Source organism: Stenella coeruleoalba (assembly GCF_951394435.1).
Source record: "Stenella coeruleoalba genome assembly, chromosome: 12".
NCBI classification, from domain to species: domain Eukaryota; kingdom Metazoa; phylum Chordata; class Mammalia; order Artiodactyla; family Delphinidae; genus Stenella; species Stenella coeruleoalba.
Window position 1 is genome coordinate 13,108,494 of NC_137158.1, and position 22,311 is coordinate 13,130,804.

The following is a 22,311-nucleotide window of genomic DNA, read 5'->3' on the forward strand; positions in this document are numbered from 1 at the left end:
TGTAAAAATAAAGAGAAGACAGCTAACTTTTTCAGGTGGAATTCCGGCTGACGAGAAAACTTGTTCCAGGAAAATAATGTTTCAGGTATGAGAAAACCTTGAGTCCTAATATTATTTCAAGAGGTTCGTAAAAGCCCACTCCAAATTCAAGTATTTACTAATACTTAATTTTTTAAAAAATAAAGGATAGGAAGAAAGGTCTTTTGATAATAAAACATTTTATTTACCAACTATCTGTTATATCCGAGGCTGTGTATTTTATTAATTCATTTCATTTTCATAACAACACTTGAGCAAGGCATTACTATGCCATTTTATAAATAAGGGAGTCGTTTGCCTTAATCATGGGAACTGGACTAAGAAGGGGCAGGTTGGGATTTTGGACCAGATCTGTTTGACCACAGTGTGCTTTTAACAATGCTATTCCTCAAACAGGTATTGCTTGAACAGCTGAAATTCACAAGACTTTGTGTTTGTTTAGGTTAACTTCATCTTACTTGATTCACCTATCCTTCTGGAACTGTCAAGATCCTCCTTGGACTGTTTTGTCACCCAATATATCAGTTTATATGTAGCATCGTGTCAATGGCAACACAACCCCAGTGATTAATAGAAAGACAGGTTAACGTACAGAGCCCTTCAAATACAGTCAAGCTCTCCCTGCTGCTGACTTGAACCCATTCAGCAGCAGGGACGTTGTCATCAGTCACCCATGAGCCCGCGGGGCTGTTAGTCCTTATCTCTCTGAGCTCCCAGCCCTCCCTTGCACCTGTTCCAACCACATCCTCCTCACATCAGTCAACTACAACCAAATTCTTCCAGATGCTTGGGCCCCAGATCTAGAGTCATCCTTGAATTCTGTCCTTCTCTCACAAGCCCACATTCAGTTCTTCAATAGATCTTGTCAACTCTACCTTCAAAATACATCTCGAATCCAATTACTTCTCATCCCGCTATTGCTCTTACCCTGGCCCACGCCACCGTCATCCCTTATCTGTATTATTGCAATAGCGACCTAACCTGACTCTCAACTTCCACTTTTGCTCACCCTCATCTGTCCTCTGCCCAGGAGCCAGCGTGATTTAAAAAGGGTGAATCAGCTCGGTGCTTTGTGACCGCCTGGAGGGGTGGGATAGGGAGGGTGGGAGGGAGGCTGACGCAAGAGGGAAGAGATATAGGAACATATGTATATGTATAACTGATTCACTTTGTGAATAGAGCAGAAACTAACACACCATTGTAAAGCAATTATACTCTAATAAAGATGTAAAAATAAATAAATAAATAAAAAGGGTGAATCAGATCCCGTCATTCCTCGGCTCCAAGCCCAAATCATCACAATGGCCTAAAAGGCCCCACGTTATCACTCTTTTCCTCCTACTTCTGTGACTTTATCTCTTAAAACTCTTTCTTTTATCCTTGAGATCTTCTACTAGATCACTGCTTCATTTCCTTCAAGTCTTTGTACAATCATCCCCTCTCAGGGAGGCCTGCTTTGCCAACCTTATTTGTCTTGTGCATTTCATGGTAGAACTTCCTATTTTCTTCTTCTGCTGTCTTTTTCTCCAGAGCACTTATTACCATCTAATACACTATACATTTTACTTATTCTTTTTTTTTAATTGACTGTCGTTCTTCTCTAAACTGTAAACACCTTGATAGGTGGGTTTTTGTGTATTTTATTCACTGCTGCAGCCGCAGCACCTAGAATGTGGCCGATGGTGAGCTCTTTCCACGTTTGTTGAAGATGATCGCAAAAGGCCTTCTCAAAAGTCTTGCTGCAATTCGAATGTGCTCAGCCAAATCCTTAACTTCTTTGTGCCTCTGTTGTGAAGACTAAAGCAAACAGCCTCTGTAAAGTGCTTAGACAGTGGCCAGCCCACAGAATGTTCTCAGTAAATGCCATCCGCCAGTGCTGTTGGTCACACCTCTTCTTGTTTACTCATTTGACAATCATTTACTGAACACTTACTTTGTGCGGGAGCACTCTGCTAGGCATATAAAGTTAAAAAAAGACACAGTTCTTGCCCCTAAGGCATTTACTCTCTAAAGATGAGAACAATTAAACCAATACAGAGAACAAAGACATGCAGAAGAAGCATCTACCTCTGTGGGAAACCAGAGGAAGGGCAGCTAAGTCATATCAGGGGAGTGTAGTCAGGGAGGCTTCTAGGAGGAGGTGACTCTTAACCTGCATATTAAAAGCTAAGTAGGAGCTAAGTAAGTAGAGTAGGCAGGGAAAGGACCCTCTAGACCAGGGGTTAGCAGTATTGTCTGTGGGCCAAATCTAGATCAAGGCCAGTATCTGGACAGTCCTAGAGCTAAAAATTGTTCTTACATTTTTAAAGGCTTGTAAAACATAACGAAGAAGAGGAGGCAGACACTGTAAGTGGCCTGCAAAGCCTAAAATAGGAGTGTAGTGGAAACAGCACGTAAAAGCACAGAACTGGGAAATAGACCACAAAGGTAACTCAACTACAGTGAAGGGTACCTGTGGGAACAGTGGAAGGAAAGGAGGTTGGAAAGGAAGGCCAAGCAAACAAAGCCCCCAGCGGGCTAAGAGGATGACTCTGAACTTGGGATTCAGAATATGAGGAAGTTCGACAGGTGTGGAGAAGCTGGAGATCAGTTAGGAGCTCCTGAGAAAGCAGGAGTTGAGAAACGGAGTCTGAACTAAGGTTATGTCATTGAATAAAAAGAGAAGGGGGTTCACGTGGTGATATTCAGGAGACAGAAGTCATAGGGTTTGGTAACAGACTGAGTGAGGATGGAGAGGGAGAAATTTGGACAGACTCCACTGCTTCTGGACAGGGTTATTTGTTGGCTGTCAGTGCTTATCACATATAGGCTAAGAGAAGAGAAACAGCCTTGGAGGGGATGATCATGATGCTCCAGAAAAGGTACATCGGGGCTTCCCTGCTGGTGCAACTGTTAAGAATCTGCCTGCCAATGCAGGGGACACGGGTTCAAGCCCTGGTCCAGGAAGATCCCGCGTGCCGCAGAGCAACTAAGCCTGTGCGCCGCAACTACTGAGCCTGCGCTCTAGAGCCCACGTGCCACAACTACTGAGCCCGTGTGACACAACTACTGAAGCCTGCGTGCCTAGAGCCCATGCTCCGCAACAAGAGAAGCCACCGCAGTGAGAAGCCCGCACACCGCAGGGGAGAGTAGCCCCCGCTCGCCGCAACTAGAGAAAGCCCGCGTGTAGCAACGAAGACTCAACGCGGCCAAAAACAGAATAAAATTTTAAAAAGGCACGTTGACTTTGAGGTTGTTGGAACCTACAAGTGAAGTGCTTATTGGTACCCAGGAGTTCAGGAGATGGATCTGGGCCAAAGTTACAGACTGGGAGTGTCCAGTGACGGGTGCAATCTAAAGCCATGAGAGAGGATGAGATGAGTAAGAGGTGTGAGACATCAGAGAGAAAGAGGACCAAGGATAGGAAAAAGACACTGAGATGACAAAACATCAAGGAACTTAATGAGAGAGGCTGAGCGGGGAGAGCCAGCGAGTCAGGAGGGAGTCCACGCAATAGTGGATTTGCAGACCCCAAGAGGGCAGGAATGGGGCATGTCCATACTGCAATGCTCTGGAGGGACCAAGTGAGAGACAGGAAAATGTTCCTTGTTTTCATTTAAACTCAAATTTAAAGAAAACTTCTTCCATTTGATATGTCAACACGGATATCGACAGCACTTCACTGGAGCAGTTTTAGTGGGGTTAGGGATCAAAATACAAAATAAAGCTTAGCTGAAGAAAAATCAAAGCGGGAAAAAAAAAAAAATGGAGACAAGTACCTGAGACTAATGATTTGAGATCTTGATTGTGAAAGGAAGGAGAAACAGGGATGTGGACACAGGACACAGGTAGGGCAGGGTCAACATTTTTAACCTCATATGCATATGAGAGATATTAACATGTTCCCACTTAACTTTAAAGCTCTTTGTTTTTCTTTATAGAAATAGTCCAGTTAATAAATAATGATAGACTAATAAATAAAGAAGTAATTATACAATACCACCATTTTGCAATCCCCAATAAAATAATGGGTGTGAGCAATGCTCATTAATGTCTCCCAAAAGAGAGACAGCCAGATACTGTATACATATATATAGACCTCCACCCAAGAAATTTTCTTACCAAAAAAATTGAACCTGAATCAGATCGAGCTTCTATAACCATTAGTTTACAGAAAAGACCGGGGCAAGAAACATACTAAATGACACTGTGATGATGCAATCAGAAAAGTCCAAAATGTAGGGGACTATACAGGATAAAAAACCTAGTTTCTTCAATAAATAAATTCTAAGAAAAAAGAATGGGGGAGGGGAAACTATAGATTAAAAGAAATTTAGAAGACATACCAACCAATTATAATCTGTTCGGAATCTCATTCAAATTATTAAAAATAAGACAATTGGAAAAATTACATTAAGGAATTATTATTAAATTTTAGGTGTGATAAAGGATTTTGACAATATTTTTAAAAGAATCCTTACATTTTAGAAATACATATTGAAATATTTATGAATGAAATGATATGTCTGGACTTTACATTACAGTAATCCAGCAGAGTTAGGATAGATGAAACCAGATTGGTCAAGAGTTGATTAATTGTTGAAGTTAAGTGCTGGGTACATAGGAGATCATTACACTATTCTTTTTATTTTGTAGATGTTTGAAATTTTCCATAATAAGATTTAACCCTCTTTTGTAATGTTTAGCTTTTCTCCACCCACGTCTCAGCTAGTTTGGAGTCTGGTCATATTTTCATTTTCCTTACTCTATGATGTGACTCTCATATTTCCATGATTGTGGGTGAATCTTTCATTCCTTTCCATGTTTATAATTAAGCTTGTTAGAGACTTCTACTTTTTCTTCCTCACTGGGATCTGTTCATTCATACTCAAACTTATGCTAGAAAAAGCAGCTCATTCTGATCTGTTCCACAGATATTTGTTAATTTAGCTTTCCTTTTAGAGTCTAAAGATAAATTGTTTTGGAGGGGAAAGGGGAAGTGAAAGATTTTTTTAAAACCCTCTCCTGGATACCCATCTTTGAGATAAACACCTTCCCTGGAACGGTTGTCAATCTGTGCTCCCGAAGACTCAGGGCCTCGCTGGACTATATTCATTCTCACTTTTTTTCCTTGAACCATTTCTCCAAATTTCTCAGCATTAGCCCCAGAGCAGCAATCTTCTCTTTGCTTCCCTTGTCACTTGTCACCATTTTAATCCATCAGACCGCATTTGAAACCCTGATGTCATCCTAGGTTTGTTTCTCAGCCAGACCACGCTAAGTTCCCTTCTCACTGTTTCCTTCCCCTCCACTCTTTTTGTACTTCTTCAGCTCTCCCTGTGTGTATGCCTCTCCGTTAAGAGAAAAGGCAGGTTAAAACTAGCAAGGGCATGAGAGTGATTAGAGATGAATGAACCTCAAAAGAGTGAAGCTTTCCTGCAGTTTGAAACCTTGAATCACAATGCATTTTTTCCCAACTAGAGCATATAGTAGAGAACTAAGCAGCTTGGTAACATGATAGGACATGGTTTTACCAGATGACCCAGGAAGAAGTGTTACTCTTTCATAAATCACCTCAGTTCCTCAAGATGGTGACTATTATAATAATTATGCAGAATTAATCTAATGTCCCCAATATACTGTGCAGGGCGGGGACTAGGGTGAAGTGGAGGAGACTGGGTTGTGCAGCTGCAGAGTCAGGTCCTGTTCTCATTTGAAATTTTGATATATTTGTTCATCATGGATTTTTTTGCATTAATTTTAATTTTAAAAAATAGTGCATTAAAATATTATGTATCTTGATTACGGAGTTTTTTGGCATCCCCTTAAATTTTGCGCCCAAGGCTGAGAGTCTCATTTGCCTCATCCTAGTCCCAGCCCTGGGCACTGAGCGCTAGATAACCATATTTTACATATACAGAAATGGTGGGTCCTGTATCACAGGGCACAGACTTTTCTGAGCTTTGTTTCTGTTTTGTGTTTCTTAGTAGTGGGGATGAGTTTCCAAAGCCCTTGTGCACTTTTTTCTTTCCCCCTATTGTGAAGACCAGCAGTATTGTAGGGTACCTATCTGATCTCAAACTTGTATCACTATCCCACTGTGGTGGGATGGGGCCTAGCTCACCTATTCTCATGAAAAAGAACTTGGTGATAAAAATTAAAAGAAAAGAAAAGAAGTAAACTTTTTGCTAGCGCCTTTTATGAACTGCTTTTATGTCGCAAGAGAAGACCCTGAACTTATACATATGATTTCATGTTATAAAACTATACCCTATAAATGTATAAATAATCCAGGAATCTCACTACATTCAATTCAAGAGTATAATCCAAGTAATTCAAATAGCATTCACGCACCCTCTCAAGCAGATTATTACAAAGGAAGGTTCACTCTCCAGATTTTGAGGGGATTATGTATAATTCTGCCATAGAATAGGTACCTTGAGGTCTAGTTGTGAAAAATTATAAAACAAGGATATGCATTATGACTCCTCTCTGGGTTAGCCCAACAACAGACAATAAACTAAGCTGATTATGAAATTTAACTGATAGTAATCTATCTTTAAAAGGCACATCTGGCATCAACTGAAAGCCGTGAAAATCTCGTGGCTGATAATAAATTATTCTTCTTGGAGACTGTGAGATTTCCTACTACCAGGTGAGCTCACGCTCAGTGCTTGCCATGATTTGGTAGCAACCAGACTCCACGGTGAAATACAAATTTAGTCTTCGTGAAAACCTGGTAACATGCTAATTTAAATTTACAAATGCTAAATTCAGAAATAAATCACTTACTCTACTACTAGTAAATTGCTCTCAGTCATCGGAGAAATTAAAGTCTGGGGAATTGTTTGTTTTTCACCTAAAACCATTGAAACAACTATGTTTTCCCTGGTAGTTTGCTGCCCAACAGGAGACCCTTATCTGAGAATCACTATTTGAGAACAAGCTCTCTAATCAAACACTCTAGTATGAAGCTTCCCGACACATACAGAATATAGCCATGATTCATTAATTCACTCACTAATTCAACAAGGATGGGTTGAATACTCTACCATTGTTAAATAATGTACTACGTGCTTGGAATTAAAAAAAAATTGCAATCCTTTGTAAAAAGTGCCATTTATGCTTTAAATATATGCTACTCCATCCAAGGGTGGAGATGTGATTGGAGGAAGTAATTGCTCAAAGCTTTTGTAACTGTTTTTCCCAGTAGTGTTCCCCCGCTGTCAGGGGGTAGCCCATATGGCCCCTCTGGGAGGCCTAGATAGGGGTTGCCCTCCTCCTTAGGGAACGAGGCTTGTGCAGGGGTGCCTGGCTTGATACGCTGAAGGAAGACTGGATTTCAGGCCCAGTTCTTCCTGGTCAGGGGTTACTACCTGCACAACCACACCCCATGGTCCCACGGGCTCTTTTTTCTCATCCTTTGGGTTTCAGTTCACATGTCTTCTCCCCAGAGAGGCATTCTCTGATTAGCCTATTGAAAACAGCTTCCCCAGCCGTACGCCATCATGGTACCGTATTTATTTCTTTTACTGCACTTTCACTGTCTGAAATGATCTGGTTCATTCATTCGTGTACTTAGGTATTGTCTGTCTTTCCACCTCTGCACAGAAGAAAAACGCCATAAAAGCAGAGTCCAGCCCTGAACACCAGCCCCGCCCCCCGCCAGCACAGTGCCTAACACACAGTAGGTGCTCAATCAGTATTTGTTCGATGAATGAATAAGCAAAGTCATCCAGATGAAGAATGGGGAAAATGCGGTGCCACGTAAAGGGAAAAGAGTGTGCAGATGCAAGAACACAGGACGTCACTCAGAGCAGCAGTCAACCTCGGGGCACGCGGTAGGAGGTGGGACAATGTCAAGAGGTAAGGCTCCAGTGGAAGGTGGAGGTCAGATCGTCAAGCAGTTTGGATGTCATCCCAAGGAGTCAGGCACCTCCTGAGGATTATACCAAGTTCTCGAAGGACTTTAAGGACGGCGATAATATACAATTTCAATATTAGGACAGTCTGATGACAACACGGTATATGGACTACAGAAAGGGGAGGCTGGAGGCAGGGAGACCTGTTATGTAAGTGTTGAAATTTTCCCATGCCAAAAAAAAAAAAAAAAGAAAAAACTAAGATCACATTGCAACATGAGAAAAGGAGATTATAGGAATAGTTAGGGTGTAGAATTGTCTGATTTGGGTGAAGGTTAAGGTAGAAAGAATTAGATGGGATTAATCCTGCATTTTGATACGGGTGAGTGTGTGAATGGTAATCTCTCCTTGACCACACTGGCTTCAGTAGCACTGCAATCTAGCCAGCTGATCTAACTGGTACCACGGGGAATCTTAGTATGTTATGATGGACCCATTGCCCTGTTTTTTTCTCAAGGCTCTACTGACTTGAGCTGAGGGCAAAACTATCTTTGTGAAAAAGTCAACTGAATCAGCATGGGCAAGACGAGTTTTTTACGACTTTTTGAAGTGTTCTCTTTTAGACCTCACTTTTCTTCAGCTTTGAAAAAAAAAATATAGTTTTCTCTTATAAACTTGTAAGGGATGCAAATTAGGGCTCCAGACCTCTTGGTTAGAAAGTGTTTTTGAATAGGGACCTTGATTCACTCTATGAGATCAATGTTATATACAGCTGTAGAAAAAACAATTGTTATTGAAGTTACTAAAGTACCAAGCCATTAATGTGTATATTGTATTACTTAATAACATAAAATTCTATACTTCTCATTATTATCCTTTGTACTAGGCATTGTAGTAACCAACTCCTTCTAGCCTCAGGTTTGCTTTAGTCAATAGGAGGCACTGGCAGGAGATCGGAGAATGTGGTATTAATTCCCTCTTGAGACTGGGATAGTTGGCTTCCTTCTTCTACTAACGGCCACAGTCCCTGTTCGAGGCCCTCTCCTATAGATACAGTTACGCCTGAGGGTTCTGGTAACTACTGCCTCCATCCAAGTTAATGGGTAGTAAGAGGTACACACTCTCACATTCCAACCCGCCTCCCGTCCCCCCAGGGAACTGCAGGGTCCCTTATTAGCTTCTCTCTACTCTACCTGCACATTTATAAAGCTATCAGATTACCCTGTTTGAAGCCTCTGGGTTTCATTTCGTTTTGTTTTATTCCTGTGACCTTGAATGATACACTGCATCTTGACCAGATCTTACAATATGTAAATTGCAGGGCTAGGGGTCACTTCCCTTCTCTACACCCAACACAAAACTGGATGGTTCATGATTTCTCCTAAGACAGACTTAGAATTTGGGACAATAGGACAAATCCTCAGCAACATGGATGGACCTAGACATTTTCACACTGAGTGAAAGACAAATATATCGCTTATGTGTGGAATCTAAAAAACAGGGGGTACAAACGAACTTTTTTACAAAACAGGAGTAGAGTCATGGATGTAGAAAGCAATCTTATGGTTACCAGGGGATAAGGGGGGGGAGTATAAATTGGGACATTGGGATTGACATATACACACTACTCGGTATAAAACAGATTACTAATAAGACCCTGCTGTAGAGCACAGGGAACTCTACTCAATACACTGTAATGGCCTATATGGGGAAAGAATCTTAAAAAAAAAGGAGTGAATATATGTTTATATATAACTGATTCACTGTGCTGTACACCTGAAACTAACACAACACTGTAAATCAACTACACTCCAATAAACATTTAAAAATAAAAAGTAAATAGGACAAATCCAAGAAGAGACGAGCCACAGAGAGCAGTGGTCACTAGTGGGTCAATGAAGAGTTGAGGAAAAAGAAGAATGACCGGTGATAGCACGCGTACACATTGCTAAGGATGGAGAACAGGAACAAGAACGAAAAGGAAGCTGAAGCAAGAAGTGGGAGGCAGAGTGGTGCCCCTCGTCACTGGGGCCAGATACGGACCAGACCCCAAGGGGTCTCATCTGTTCCTGCCCTAAGGCTGGGCAGCAGGGAAGGGACTTGCCTTGGATCCCAGCGCAACGATCTTGAAGCCTAGCTCTTTACCCTTTACATTTTGTACTGCAGATTCTTTAGAGCTAGAGAATTTCTGGTTGTTAAAGGAGAAAGACCACAAATACTGAAAACTGAATGGGAACATTCAGGAAAATAAAAAAGGATAATTCCTGATAGAGGACCAAATATGAAATCATGGGTAGTAATTTGTGTATGTAATCAGTGTAACTCTATGTAACTCTACGTAACTCTGTGTAACTCAATCATGCCAATAATTTTCATTGACAGAAAATAAATGTATTTTGGGGGGCACTTGTCATTTCAAAGCTGACCCTCTGTTCAGTGTAGTAGTTCTGAGCACATGCTCTAGAGCCAGACCATCTGGTTTGAGTCCAGTTCTGCCCCCTCCTAACTTGAGTAAGTTTCTTAATTTATATTTCTTCCTCAGTTTCCTTCTCTATCAAAGTGGGATAATAGTATCTGTGCACAGGGTTGTTGTCAGAATCACAGAATTATTATATGTAAAAGGATAAGTACTCAATAAATGTTAGATACTATTAGCAATAATGCTAAATTGAAATTTACCGCCAATCTGTATCTTTCCCCTCCAACAGAACGAATTCTTCAAACACAGTGGCGGGGGGAGGGTGTTGGTGCATCTACTGGTGCAGTGGGAAAGATCACTTCATTCTTGAAACTTGAAACTGTTGTTGTTTGCAGGCCTGCATGAGTAGTTTCTACCCACAATAATATACCGTTTATTGTGTTTTCCTATTTCCTGAGTTGTTCAAAATACTATTCAAACACCCTCAGATTGATCAGATGAATATTTGTAAAACAGTAGAAAGAAGATATCATTCTTTCCCTTTGATGTTGTTTATGAAGAATCAGCCAGGTGCATACATTTACTGAATGATTTTCAGGAGGAACAGAAAAAGCCATGAAGCAGAGAAGTTTGTCACCTAACTGTGTGGCCTTGGGCTCTTTATTCCAGCTGGCCCCCTCACCTTCCCTCGCTCAATCCCAAAGACCTCTCCCATCCCCAAAGAAGGTGTCACCAAGGTGTATCACACCTAATGATGCGATGCTCCGTCTAGGTAACACTGTGCTTTATCACAGGAAACGCTCGCCCTCAGACAGTAAGCTAAACGAAGTGATTTCCCAGGGAAGCCAGAGAGTAGAGAGGGTCTTCTGAGGCAGGCGGGTTTTGAGGGTCCCTGCGACCACAGTGTGACGGCTCCTCCCACAGGCCTGGGTAGAGGCCTCTCCTGTGTTCACTCAGAACACGGGAGGGAGGAATGGCAGCATGAATCAGATTTCCTGAGACGATTCAAACAAGCTGAAGACAATCCATGAAGGTACAAATATACCCCATTTTACTCTGTGCATGGATTTATAGAGTGCTGGGCAAAAGTCACATTCTAAGCTTATAAATTATGGGAACTCATAATATAAAAACATATCCTGTTGTAAAGCCTTTTATTAAGATACTATGAATCTGTCTCTTGGGCACATCTATTTTCATAAATAAGATTTGTTTAAAATAATACAGACATGAAATAAGTAGTGAATTAACTTAAGTACATAAATCACTGAGAGCAGTGCATTCGCTTGCATTTATTTACTCAGAAAAACAGCCCCCTCCCTTTTGAAAATGGCAGTAGAATTTATTGCCGTTGTATCTAAAGGTCTTTTTTTAAAAGCTTTTAAATATAAGCATATGTGAAATTTCACTAAATACTTTAAAAATTATGTTGACGTTTATCTAATAATCACTTTACCCAGTTTTTAAATAACTTTAAAGCTAATTTTAAAAAGTCAAAATAATAAGTAAAACTCCAAAACCCCAGACTTAATTTTGTATTGATCCTGACTATTGTTGACCAAGAGAAAAAAGAAATGTGCACGCGCCTTTCTGTCGTGGAAAGGATATTTGGTTTTACAAGCAAACAGAAGTTCATCCAGTCACATGGAATTAAGAATACAGGCAGATCAATGTAGTGAACCCAAGATTTTCATCACAGTTGAACTCAAGATTTTTGTCACTTTAAACACAGAGACAAAATATTAACAATCAATGTTACACAAAATTAAATCTACACAAATGAAAACCATACCATCTGCCCTTATGTTCAAATTTCTGTACAACAGGTCATATGAATCTGAAATCACGCTATAAAAATTAGATTTTGGCCAAGTGAAGTTCTTTTGTGAAAGACTTACACTACCCTCCAGCCCTACTGAGCACTAAATACTAGTTATTTATTTTATATACTCCACTAAATTCAAACAATGTTTTTGGCAGTTTGAAAAACTACTAAAGTTGAACTTTTTACACAATTGTTTAACACAGTCCAAATTTTAATGCCATTTACACTTTAAAATAAAACCTCCTGTCTGCTTTGTTATTCTTGTTATCACTGCCACACTGACTGTTTCAGAACAAAAACGGCTTTCTTTAGATCACTGTACAATCTAATTCATTGCCAACTTTTACAAGCCTTCTCTGCATATGCAAAGAGAGATCTGCAGAAAATCCACATAACAATAACAAAAACTTTGAAAATAATATTTTCACCTCGAATTAGTTTTTCGCTCACCAAGAAATCATAAGTTAGAAGAGACATTTACAGCACATGGAAAGGTTGTTAAAAGACTTCAGAACATATTAGTAGGACTGATGGCAGCAAGATAAGAGATTTTTCCGTTCTTATACAAACTCCCCAAGTTTCTGTAGGATGAGATTACTGTTCCCCTCTATAGAAAAACAGGAGCACGCTTCATACCGCAAGTCGCATCTTGGCCAGTTCCAATCAAGAAGTCTGAGGTATTAAGGAAAGTCACAGTACGCTGGTCATTTTCAAGGGTTGTCACCGTCCACACTCAGTAAAACCTGTAGCCGAAAGTTGAAAGGTTGTCGAGTCCTTACAGCCCTGGTCAGATTAGTCAAGTCTATACAAATGTCCAAACTCAGCTTCCAAGATGCTCTTTGCAACCACACTAAGAAATGAGTTTACTGCCAAGTAAGCCTATGAACAAATGAAGTGCGCATGGACCAAAGTAACTAGCTTTGCTTAAATCAAAACAGATCTTGACTTCCTTACCTTAATACTAGGAAGCATGGTAGCTTTTGTTTTTGTTTTTGTTTTTTATAAGGGGGTACTGAAGTTTGTTCAACAGCAGCGGGCCCTGCTCAGCCCCCTACTCCACAGGGAATTAACCGTCACATTCCAGCCCTGTCATCAGAACAATGAAAGGTGAATGTTGTGCAAAACAGCTCGGGACCACTAACTGGTGATGTCATTCCTCCCTTCCACGGTTCATTATTGTGCAGATTTACTTCGGTCCGTGAAAAGGGGTGGAGCTGCCCAGGACGGGAAGAGAAGGCAGCTCTTAAGAATGGGAATTACGCCCTACACTGAGGAAAATGCGCTTGGGGAGGGGGTTGAAGTTGGGGAGAAGGAAAAAGTTAAAGAAAAGATATGCATAAAATGTCAGATGGGCCTCACTCCTGATTTCTGATTTTTCAAACTAGTTAAATTCCATACAGATCTATTCAACGCATGCTGGAATTGAACTAAATAGGGATCCCACTAGAGCCTTATCTACGATTCAGCCAACAGGAGGAGATTCACGTTTCAAGCAAAGTGCCAGTTCATTTACATGTTATCTAAATGAAAACACTACAGCTTGGGCCAAAGAATGCCAAGTACCCATTAGTTTAAGGATCATTGTGTCTTAAAAAAAATTTTTTTTACCTGAATTTGTTTCTTTCCTAAAAGTGTTTTTCTCTCTTCTCTTTCTTTTATTCCCTCTTCTTTCTTTCTTTTTTCCTTGTTTCCTTTCTTTTCTTTCCTGAGTCTGTGAGTGAGTGATAATTCAGCCAAAACACCGTTAGGTAACTTAAAAGTTCCAGTATAAATTTTTCTAACCCATATGTATAGAATTTGTATATCATTTGTGTTAAATTCTGTTTTAATTATAGAATAAAAGCATATTACCAGGTAAATTAGTCAAATTAACTTTGAAGTTAACAGAATGAAATGTTTGCAGAGCGTTTTTTAAAAAAATAATTTTATTTATTTTTGGCTGTATTGGGTCTTCGTTGCTTCGTGTGGCCTTTCTCTAGTCGCAGCGAGTGGGGGCTACTCTTCGTTGCAGGCTTCTCATTGTGGTGGCTTCTCTTGTTGCGGAGCACGGACTCTAGGCACGCGGGCTTCAGTAGTTGTGGCACACGGGCTTCAGTAGTTGTGGCTCGCGGGCTCTAGAGAGCAGGCTCAGTAGTTGTGGCGCACGGGCTCAGTTGCTCCGCAGCATGTGGGATCTTCCCTGACCAGGGCTCGAACCCGTGTCCCCTGCATTGGTAGGCAGATTCTTAACCACTGTGCCACCAGGGAAGTCCCTGCAGAGCATTTTTAAGTCCTCAGATAACTTTTATATTATATTTAAGCTATTATGTTATGGCATACAAAAATATGAAAGAAAAATAAGTTAAAGATAATTGCTTTCTTACCTCCCTAATGTTCAATCATGCCTTTTGCTTTAAGAACATGTCTATCTTCTTAACAGCATGAAATAAGTATAATGATTAGTGCATGTTGCAGGGTCGCAGCTCTGAATAAATGTGTTTTGATTATCGAGTTATTTTGGTAAAAGTTACATAAAGCAACATTCATGGTTAAGGTAAAATTACAGATATTGAACCAATTAGTTCTTGTTTATGTTTATTTATTTATTTTTTTTTTGGAGGGTTTTTCCCAACTGTTTTAATGTAGATGGGAAAAACTGAAATTCAAGAAGGAAAGAAGAAACTGTGGCCGTCACCTGTTGTACACAAGTTCGAGTGAGTGTTGCAGAAAGGGCCTTCTTGGCAATTGATAGACCCAAGATTGAATCTTGGCTTGACATCTGCCTACTAAGAATATGTTTTATAACTCCTCTGGCTTCCGTTTATCCAGCTGTATAATAGAGATATGGATTCTAACTTACAGGGTTATTATGAGAATTAGATAAGACAATGTGAGTCGAGGCCACAGAACCTGGCAATAGATAATTAATAATATGCTCATGCACAGTTTATTCATTTTGAGAATAGTAGGCACTTGACAAAAATACAAATTTGTGGTCTAAATTTGACAGAGACAGTACAAATCCACACTGCAAAAGGAAATGAAGGAGTCAAGATTGATTATATAGTCAAGTGGCATCTTGCATTCAGTCTGCTTCTAGTTATTCAGGCTTGAGTTATAATCCCAGGGAGTCACTGATTATGTTCAAAATCATATCAGATCAATATTTAGAGACAAATGATAATAGAAAAGTTTTATCACCTTTGAAAAATCATTAAAACAAATGCCATAAATGTCAATCACAGAAGTGTCTTTTTTCTTCCCTGCTTAATACCACTAAATAGTTACATTCAAAATTAATTTAAAGCCCTACTATTAAGGCTCTCCTAAAATAGCTGTATTTATCATAACTAATTAAGGTTCCCTGGACAAATGACATTATTTATTGAAGCCTCTTGGAACTGAGAAGAAATGTTTAAATGGGCAATAAAACCCTCTTTAGAGTCACAGTAGCTAGGAACATCCCAGTATTGGATCCTGAAGGGCAAGGACCACACCTTTTTTTTTTTAGCTTTATTTAGGTATAATTGACAAATAAAATTGTAAGATATTTAAAGTGTACATCGTGGTGATTTGATATACATTGTGAAAAGATTCCCCCCAGCTGGTTCATTAACACATCTATCAATTGTATCTCTCATTTTTGGTGAAAACATTTAAGTTTTACTTTCTTAGCAAATTTCAATTATATAATACAGTGTTGTCAAGTCACCGTGTCTTACATTATATCCTCAGACCTTATTCAACTTATAGCTGAAAGCTTGTACCCTTTTACTAACCTTTCCTTATCTCCCCCACCTGCTCAACCCCTGGCAACCACTTTCCTACTTTCTGTTTCTGTGAGTTGACATTTTTTTTTAGATTCTACGAGTAAGAGATTATCATGCAGTATTTATCTTTGTCTGGCTTATTTCACTTAGCAGAATGCTCTCAAGGTCCATCCATGTTGTCAAAAATGACACAGCTTCCTTTTTTCTCATGGCTGAATAATATTTCACTATATACATATATACATCACATCTTCTTTATCCATTCATCCTTTGATGGACACTTAGGTTGTTTCTGTGTCTTGGCTGTTGTCAATAAGGCTGCAATGAACATGGGAGTGCAGATATCTCTTTGATATCCGGTCTTCGTTTCCTTTGGATCCCAGAAATGGGATGGCTGAGTCTTATGGTAGCTCTATTTTTAAATTTTTTGAGGAAACTTCCTACTATTTTCCATAGAGGCTAAACCAATTTACATTCCCACCAACAGAGATTCCTTTTTCCCACATCCCTGCCAACAATTATTATCTCTTGTCTTTTTGATTATAGCAAATCTAATAGGTATGAGGTGATGTCGCATTGTGGTTTTGATCTGAGTTTCCCCAATGATTATTTCATTCACTCATTCTGATTTGGCTGCCCACTAAGGACCAGGCATTGTGTTAGGCACAAGGGATGTGGTGTGAACAGGACAGACAAGGTCCCCATCCTGGTGGAGTTCAAGCTGCAGTGATAAATGCCCTGAGGAAAGGGAGTGGGGTGTTTTCAAAGGAGTTGACAGCAGGGTAGGTGACCTGCTGTCTGAAGTCTTTCCCTAAGGCAGTGACTTTGGAGGCTAGAGGATCAAATAAAACGGCCATGCAAAAAGCAGAGGCAGGGGTTCTAGGTGCAAAGGCCCTGAAGTGGGAAGGAGTGTGGGAAGTCCCAGGCACAGAAAAAGGCCAGCGTCACCAGAGCATGTAGAGTGGAGGCAGAGAGGAACCAGGTCCGCTCAAGTGACTCAAGTAGAGGGACTTAACATTTGAAGTCTCCTTATCAGGAGTATGTCCTCCAGAGGCAGCTCTGATAAGATATAAGAGCTTCAATGTGCACTAGAAGGTTTTCGAATTAGCATGAGGAAGGTTAGAAATCATTTTTTCATCAGTGAAATGAGTGATTCAAAATGTGTGGCACTTCCATCCTTGTAGAAATGAGACATGAGCGCCTGGTGAGCCCAGCAGAATTATGTCCTTGGAGTGTGGCTCTAGACTCAGGCCTGCATCTGGTCCTTCGTCCCTCAAGCTTAGCCTAGGATTCCATCACCTAATTGAACTAAGAAATTAGCTGATCCTGTAGCTAGAATATTGCTGCCTCTGCCTGATTAAAGCTTTCAGGTGGGGAACTTGTAGGCATGTCTGCAGGATGGGGACTGAAGCTTCACCAAGTCGAAAAGCACTGCTCCCTAATAACTATATCTGTAGCAAAATTCATTTAGAGAACGGCTTTCATTGTGACATACCATGTGTCATTAGCTACCAAAGTCTTCTAGTAAGATTTGACGATTGGAAAAAAGCAAGTTCCCTTGGCCCAATTTGCCACACCATGGTAAGGAGCTGGATTTCATTCTGAAGGATCTGATTTACATGACTAGTATATAGAGACTGTACTTGGGAGTTGGGAGGACAAGAGTGGAAACAAGATGTCCGAAGGAAGCTATTACAGCAGCCCAGACAATCAATGCGATGGTGGCTTGGATAAGACTTTATCTTGGACTAGGGCAGTGGCAATGGTTCTGGGAAAAAATGGACAAATTCCAGATAGACTTTGAAAGCAGAATCAATACAACTTATGGGTGTCTATATATGGAAGGCTGATAAAAACAAGGATTAAGGATAATTGCTAGCATTTTAGTTCGAGTAATTAGATTGCAGTACCGTTGACTGAGATGGTCACAACCAGGAGGAATAGATTTGCAGGAAGAAACCAAGAGTTCCATTTTGGACGCATTAAGTTGGAGAAACCTATTAAACATCCAAATGAACTGGTCAAGTATGAACATTCACTCAATTATAATTTACTCAGTGAATTAGATCAACATTTTTGTTTAAAGAAGATTTGTAATTTTCTTTTCTATGAATGATATACAACCAAATGGAGGGTCTCCCTGTCTCAAACTTTTTAGCATGTATTAACTGAAATGTGTACTCAAATGTAATCTAGTGCACATGTTAAGTATTATTGTGAGTACGAGTCCCCAAGTCAAGTTTTTTTTTTTAATTTTATTTATTTTTGGCTGCATTGGGTCCCCATTGCTGCACATGGGCCTCCTCCAGTTGTGGCAAGCAGGGGATACTCTTCGTTGTGGTGCACAGGCTTCTCACCATGGTGGCCTCTCACACCACGGAGCATGGGCTCTAGGTGCGCGGGCTCAGTAGTTGCGGCTCGCGGGCTCTAGAGCTCAGGCTCAGCAGTTGTGGCGCATGGGTCCAGCCGCTCCACAGCATGTGGGATCTTCCCGGACCAGGGCTCGAACCCGTGTCCCCTGCACTGGCAGGTGGACTCCCAACCACTGTGCCACCAGAGAAGTCCCTCAAGTCAAGTTTTAAATGTACTGTGCGTGCAGATCTTCTAAGACAATCATAACTTATTAGAGCACTGGACCCTAGAAACAGAGTATCTAGGCTCCCACCTTCTTTTATTTTTTTTTTTAAGATTTATTTTTTTTATATCAACCATTTTTTAAAAGTCTTTTACTGAATTTGTTACAATATTGCTTCTGTTTTATATTTTGGTTTTTTGACCATGAGGCATGTGGGATTTTAGCTCCCCAACCAGGGATTGAACCCGTACCCGCTGCATCGGAAGGTGGAGTCTTAACCACTGGACCACGAGGGAAGTCCCTCCCACTTTCCTTTAAACATCAAGGTGGTCACTGAGCATCATGACCTGAACAAGTGGCTCTTAAAACCAGTTGCTTACAATTGTTCCTGTAATATTGTGATTTGTAATAAGAAATGTATATTTGGTCTTCATCCTGATTCTGGCACAGAGCTCCTAAAACCCTTAGAACTTCCTAAAGGATGACAGTAATAAATGTGTCTTGTTATGTTAATGAGGTGACTTTTGGAAAGCCCCTAGGTTACCTAGGATTGGAGGGTTAGAATTTTCAGTTCCACCCCTTGGACCTTCAGGGAGGGGAAAGAGACTGAAGATTGAGTTCAATCACCAATAGCCAATGATTTAGTCAACCATGCCTATGTAATGGAGCCACCATAAAAAACCAAAAGAATGAAGCTTCTGGGTTGGTGAACACATGGTAATTTGGAGAAAGTGGTGCGCCTGGAGAGGGGCACAGAAAATCTGCACCCACCCCTCATATTTCACTCCACGGGTCTCTTCCATCTGGCTGTTCCTGAGTTGTATCCTTTTATAATAAACCAGAGATTTAGAAAGTAAAATGTTTCTCTAAGTTCTGTGCAAATTAATGGAACCCAAGGAGAAGGTCACTGGAACCTCCAATCTATAGCCTCTTGGCCAGAAACACAAATGAACAGGAGATAAAGAGGACATGTTTCCTGAACATTTCTGAGAAAGATCTAGTTTAGCATATGGCAAGCGGGATGTTTCTCAGTGTGTGGGCGATCACTGGGACTGCCAGTTCAGTGTGCTTTTATCCCAAGAGACAGGTTTTGCAGCAGAGAAGGTTGTGTTCCAGAACTTTGAGAAGTGGATGCACTGGGGGGCTGGAGTGACAGGCTGGGAGAAGAAAGTCATAGGATGGGGCTGGAGAACTTTCTTCCAAGATCTCTCTCTGGAGGTTTGGTCATGGGCAGTCTGGGCAGTAGTTCTACACACATTTATCTTCTTCGTTGGGAGAAATATAATCCAAAGCTTCTCAAATATTACAGATTGCAGGAGTCAGACAAATCTGTGAGCATTGGAAAGCTGAGCAAGTCAAAAGTACTGGAGGGAAGGATGGCAGGTATATATACGTGGGTAAAGTAAGAATACTTGCGTCATTAGAATACTGCAGGATCTGGTGACACTGTGACAAATGACAAAGACTAGGTGGACCAGATCATTGCCCCTTTCTAAAGCACACTGGGTGCAGAACAGTCAGCTCACCACTTCCAGTTTCCTTCACATTTCAGGTCAGACACACGTGCTTCCTTAAGCATTTCAGAATAAAATAAATGCTTATTTATTTTAACTCTCAGTGAACTCCTATAGGATATTGAAAACTATACGGAAAATATAAAGCAAATCCTTAAGGTTCAACATTTCTGAATTTAAGAGGAATGAGTTAAGATTAAGTAAAGTTGACCTGTAGTTTGCAGTTGAAGCTCACATTCAGCCCCTGAATATTATTTGAATAGTTTCTTAGCTAAGAGTTCTCATCCAAGAGCTGAATATGTTATGCATTGAGCATGAAAGCCCCAACCTTTGATTAATCTTTTCTGTTTAAACTTTTCACCTCCATGAAGTACTTTCCAAACACAAGCATTCTTGGAAAAAGAGGGTACATTTGGTCAAGAAGCCAGAAAGGAACAACCTCCAACCACTGAAAACACACCTTCCCAAGTTCCAAGTCCCTCTCTGAAATCCAGGATTTGTAATGCTAATCTGAGTACCTTCCTCTATCCCGGGGGGGGGGAAAAAAGTAAAAATTATTCATTGTAGGTGCTAAGAAACAACACATTTTCCCCGCACTTTCTTTTCTTAACTCTTTCTTGGTGTATGAATTTGTGCAAAAAAACCCTTTTGCCTGGTATTTATTATGGCTGCCAATTTAGGGCAGCATTCCTAAGACTTTTCATTCCAGATTAATCTTACGTATTACTTTTCAATACCTTATTTTATCCATGATGCTGAAATAAACTATCAGCTCAATTAAAAACTCAATTCAACTAGTTTGAAATTTGGGGACCAAAAACAGCCAATCAGTTGTTAGAAATGTTCACTTTTAACCCAGTTGCTTTTGCAACCTGGATTCCGGTGTTTTCTTTGGAACTTACATATTTCACTAATGCGTCAATTAACTAAAAAAAAATCTATAGGAGATTTTGTTTTTGTATTTTCTAACATACAGAATGCCTGTCAGAATTGATCAATTGCCTGGCATTACAACCGCCTGGATTACAATTGATAGTGTACTGATAGATCAGAAATCATTTTTAAAAATCTGTCACTACATTAGGAAATTCACTGTATTCTTGTCACTTGGGTAGACTCTGAGGCTGTAGTTATTTTCTTTTTTAATTTTTATTTATTTATTTGGCTGCGTTGGGTCTTTGTTGCTGCACGCGGGCGGGCTTTCTCTAGTTGCAGCTGCGGGGGCTACTCTTGGTTGTGGTGCGTGGCTTCTCTTGTTACAGAGCATGGGCTCCAGGAGCGCGGGCTTCAGTAGTTGTGGCACACGGGCTCAGTTGTTCCACTGCATGTGGGATCTTCCTGGACCTGGGTTCGAACCCGTGTCCTCTGCATTGGCAGGCAGATTCTTAACCACTGCGCCACCAGGAAGTCTAAGGCTATAGTTACTGATTGAAAATTTGTCAATTAAAGTTCCATTCTAGTTGGGCTGTTTGTTATTTCCTAATGATTTTCATGGTGTGTTTCTTAAAACTTACCATCTGCTCTAGTTCCTGAGAGCTCTCTGATTAACTGTGAAGATAGGCATGAAATTTTATTTTCATACATACACTGTACCACTTGCAATCAACTTTTTTATCCAAAAATTATAAGCCAATTTGCATTAGACTTTCTAAATAAGTGAATTTGTATCTGGACTCCATTTAATAACCCATAATAACTTCTCTGAAAAATACATGCATTTAAATCACTCAATTTGATACACTACTAGGTACAAATCTTTAGATTAGCTGTTTTTCTCATTGTTTTATGCAGCTGTTGGGGAAAGAAAATAATTATTCCCCAGGTTATTCTAGTAAATCAGTCCAAGTTGGGCTTAAGCTTTTAATCTTTTCACTATATAAAATGTGTTGTCACTTCTTTTTAACGTATTCATTTTTTAAATATACAAAGTTATAGAAAAACGGCTGTAAATTTATGACCTCAGCAAAGTTACTATAGCAGTTTTTCTTCCAAAGGATGCCAATAGTTACCACATATTTTACTTCTCATAAAATTTTATGTGGCTAAAAGTCATAATACTGCTTTTTTTTTGTAGAAAGTAAGTCATCACTTTCTTGCTATATATTTTATTTCTCAAATATAATTTTTTATTACATGGGATTTATCTATCCTTTGGAAACTTAAAAAGTAAATGCTAAATCTTCCCTTGACATAGGTCAGGACAGAAAAAAATAGCCTTGGCTATAATATGGGCAACTCTCCCCATGTCTACAAATAAAATACCTATCCTATACATAAAAATGAATATAATAATAGCCATTCCTAAGAGACACAGCTTTTTCCAACTGATTTAGAATGCCATCTTTAACA

The 22,311-nt window shown here is 40.0% G+C and overlaps 1 protein-coding gene across 5 annotated transcripts in view; it reads right to left on the reverse strand.

Moving 5' to 3' along the window:
* The window catches only part of FILIP1 (filamin A interacting protein 1), a gene marked incomplete at its 3' end in the record, with an annotated part of 194,184 nt that overhangs the window by 25,380 nt on the left and 146,493 nt on the right, over positions 1-22,311 (reverse strand). The gene's annotated exons all lie outside the window — the stretch shown is intronic.